The following is a 3,803-nucleotide window of genomic DNA, read 5'->3' on the forward strand; positions in this document are numbered from 1 at the left end:
GGAGTGCGTGATGTTGCGGCGAGGACGCTCTCGATTTGCGGGGCTGCGCTGGTTACTTGATGGATCTTCTCGCTCATTTGTTGGAAGCTGAGTTTGAGCTCGGCGAGCTCGCGTATGGTTGCGAGATCAAAACCTACTGGGGGGTGGTCGGCGAGAAGGGTTTCGTTAGGCTCGTAGTCGTCTGAGATATGGTCGCCTCCGGTCGCCGTCGGGTTGGTGTTAAAGAGGCGACGGCGTATCTGCTGGGGACGGCTTGTTTGGCCGTCGGAAGCTGTGAGGGCCGCGACCAAAGCAGATAACTGGTCGTTGGTCGTCTTTTGGACTTCGTCTTGACGAGCAAGTCGAGCCATGATAGAGCTCATGAAATCTGCGGCGATGGGTGGTGCGGCTTCGGGCGTTGGGGTCGGTTCACCGCCCGGAGCGCCGAAGGTGGCGTCGTCTTGAACCATGTAGATCTAGAACGTTACTTTAGTCAGCCCCACGGTGGGCGCCAATTGTTTGAACGGGATTCAGTCGACTAAGATGGAAGAAGTCAGAAATGGGATGGCTAAAGACGTTTTATTTAGATCTGGTTTGAAGTGTTACAAGAGTGACAAGAAGATTCAAGAGCAACAAGATCGAAGAGTAACAAGATCAAAGAGATAACCTAAAATCTTAGATCTAGCCGCTCAGTGTGTTCAATGGTCCAAAAAGTCCCTTTCTTGTTGCTTCCTTTTCCCTTCTTATAGGACTCCTGCTCAGATGCCCTAGTTTCGTGCTCCTTTGGGCCTTGATGTGAGAGGCCGAGTATACGGGCCTGAACAAGGCTCCCTCTAAGCCGGGCATTTTTAGCCGACTTACTCGACCGGCTAAAAATACTCTAAGGTCAAGCCGATAGGTTTAACCACCGAGCCGACCAAATCGATCCGACTTGCTGATTAGGGTCTGTTATTCGATGGGTCTTGTAGAGGAATGTAATCCATCTCCTACAAGGAGAGAAGATGACGAGGTGAGATAATAGTATTTGAATAATTTTACATAACATGATCATCTAGATAGCTTGAAGTATGGGTTGTGAATATTATCTCCATGCTTTTCTTTTCTTCACAGTAGGTTTGACTCTTTTATGTTTTTATCTACAGTTTAACATCTTGGCTGCTCTCTATCCAACTCTAGCTGTTTGTAGGCTTCCAGCGGAATAAACCAGACTTTTGATTAAGGAAATAGGTGAAATATTAGCTATTTGTAATATTTTTTTATTTTATGTATTTTTGAGAATTTTCATTTTTTATTCTATCGATATACTCTTCCAGAACTGAATTGCCATATTTAACATTCGTTATGATCAATATATAACCGGATGAGAATATCTTAAAAAATGTATATATTAATATCAAAATTCTTAAACGGCCATTGGTTAAATGGTTACACTAAAAAATTGATTTACAAAACACACCGGAATAAACCGAAACCAAACCAAAACAAAACCTCGAGAGTGAGGCATAGATCGTCTCCAACCACTCTAATACATGCAGCTAAATGGGAACCCAATAATGAATCACAGAATACGTTAAAGCTCGGTGTAGAAACATTGAGGCACACTATGTCCGATGGATAAGGCTTACAACATCTACACATAACAATTGAAGTGTATGACAATAACATTTATGAATACAGCATAATGATATATTCAAGGTTGAGACATAGATCAGTCATGCATAGTTGGAACATGTTTGGATGGAGAATAAGCACGATCAAAAAGAACCAATGCTAGAGATGCGCATTTCACACGCCGCTACTACCGAAATCGCTTTTACTTTCTTTAAAGGTAACAAGATTGTCAGTTTACATTGTAGTTTATTTGAATGTCAAAGCTACGATTACATGTCATCCCTACACCATTGAAATCCGATGTGACACATGTATCTATTAAAAACAGATTAAACACTTTGTCTTTATAATTTAACCAACATATTTTAAGGTTTGAGAGTTTGAAATAAATTGGAATCCCATTTAATAATTCATTTCTTGCAGAGGAGGTTGAACTCAAAAATCACACAGTTAAAAAAAGTTGCAACTTATCCGATAAATCCAACAACCACAAACTAAAAATTAAGATGGTGATATATAACATTCTGAACAATAAAAGCAATTGTTACCCGCAAGTTTCTTTTCCCTCTAATCATCTAAATTATCTAACAATATATAAGTGTTTTCAAACTTCGCTCTACTTATTACTAAACTCATCAAGCAATTTTTAAAAACTAATTCTAACTATTACTACAATTAAACTAAAACAAACATTAAAAAAAAATCATAAACTTCTATAAAACTTTTAATAATTAACAAGTTTGCGTTTCTTAAAATAAATAGATAAATTATTTTAATAAAAAACATAAAAATTAATTTTAATTTTAAGTAAGAATAAGTTAAGCATTTAAAATAATTTATATTATTTGTTTACCCGCCTGTCGGGCAGGTGTACCTAGGCATGGGTTCGCGGGTCAACCCGCCCCGCACGACTCGCCAACCCGCGGATCGTTTCTTTTTTTTTAGTTAAAATTTTGACCCGCACAATCCGCAAAGAAATAAACTAATACCCGCACCCGCTCCGCTTTATTTTGCGGGTAACCCGCGGGTTATATTTTTAATTAAAAAAATAATTATTTAATTATTTTTTCTATAAAATAATATATTTATAAGTAATTTTTTATATTATTTTTTTAAAATTTAATTATTTTTTAAAAAAATTAATTATTTTTCTAAAAAAATCGAATTTTTCAAAAAAAAAAGATTTTTTTATTTTTTATTTTATTTTGCGGGTTGGCGGGTATCCGCAAATCAAAATCAACCAACCCGCATCCGCCCCGCAAAAAATAGTCTTAACCCGCACACGCACCCGCGACTTGATTTTTTCAAAACGCTCGACCCGCACCCGCCCCGCGGCGGGTCAAATGGGGCGGCTCCCGCGGGCTTTGATTTAAATTCCCAGGCCTAGGTGTGCCCTAGTTGTATATATGATAATGCATTGCACTAAACTAGTCTAATATTTAAGTAACTATCAATTTACCATTATGTAAGTAATGATCAATCTTAGGATTAAAGTTTTTGTATACAATATTTTTGTTTTAATAAAATAAATAGAGACATTCTTCGGATTCGCCTAATTAATTGGGTTTTTTGCAAGAGTGACTCAAAACTCAAAAGTCAAACCAAAAACTAATCCATGCTTTTCTTGAATTTTTATTTTGTCCTATTCACCCCCTATTCACCCCACAAGTTCATAATATTCACGAAAATGCTATCAAATTTTTTTTATTTTTTTTCTTCTGAAAATGACATTTTTACTCTCTCACCCTCATCATCTTCAAGTAATTACAAGAATGTCATTGTCATCAATACCCCAACCACCATGAACAACCAATTTGAAGCTCTTAATGCACCTAAAATCGATTTACACTCTCTCTTTCTCAATTGTTATGAACTAAAAACAACATCTCTTTTACTTTACCTCCATATTCATCCAAAAAACTCAAGCTTTTGATTCAAAAATTTTTATGGTTGATAGAGCCATTCAAGCATACTATTCTTGGTGGGTTACTTTCGTTTGAGATTCTGGGTGGTTGGAGAAGACTTTGTGTGATAAGGAAGTCATCTCACTAGTTTAAAGTATGAAATTGAAATTTTTTCCAGATCTGGCTGTAGTCTGGGTTTACCCGTAAGTAGTCTGGCTGTAGAAGACTTACGGGTAAGTCTTCTGGTCAAACGGACGACTTACTTTTAAGTCGTCATCTTTGTTTGTTAAAAAAAATCTAGAGAATACC

Source organism: Brassica oleracea, chromosome C3 (assembly GCF_000695525.1).
Source record: "Brassica oleracea var. oleracea cultivar TO1000 chromosome C3, BOL, whole genome shotgun sequence".
Lineage (NCBI taxonomy): Eukaryota > Viridiplantae > Streptophyta > Magnoliopsida > Brassicales > Brassicaceae > Brassica > Brassica oleracea.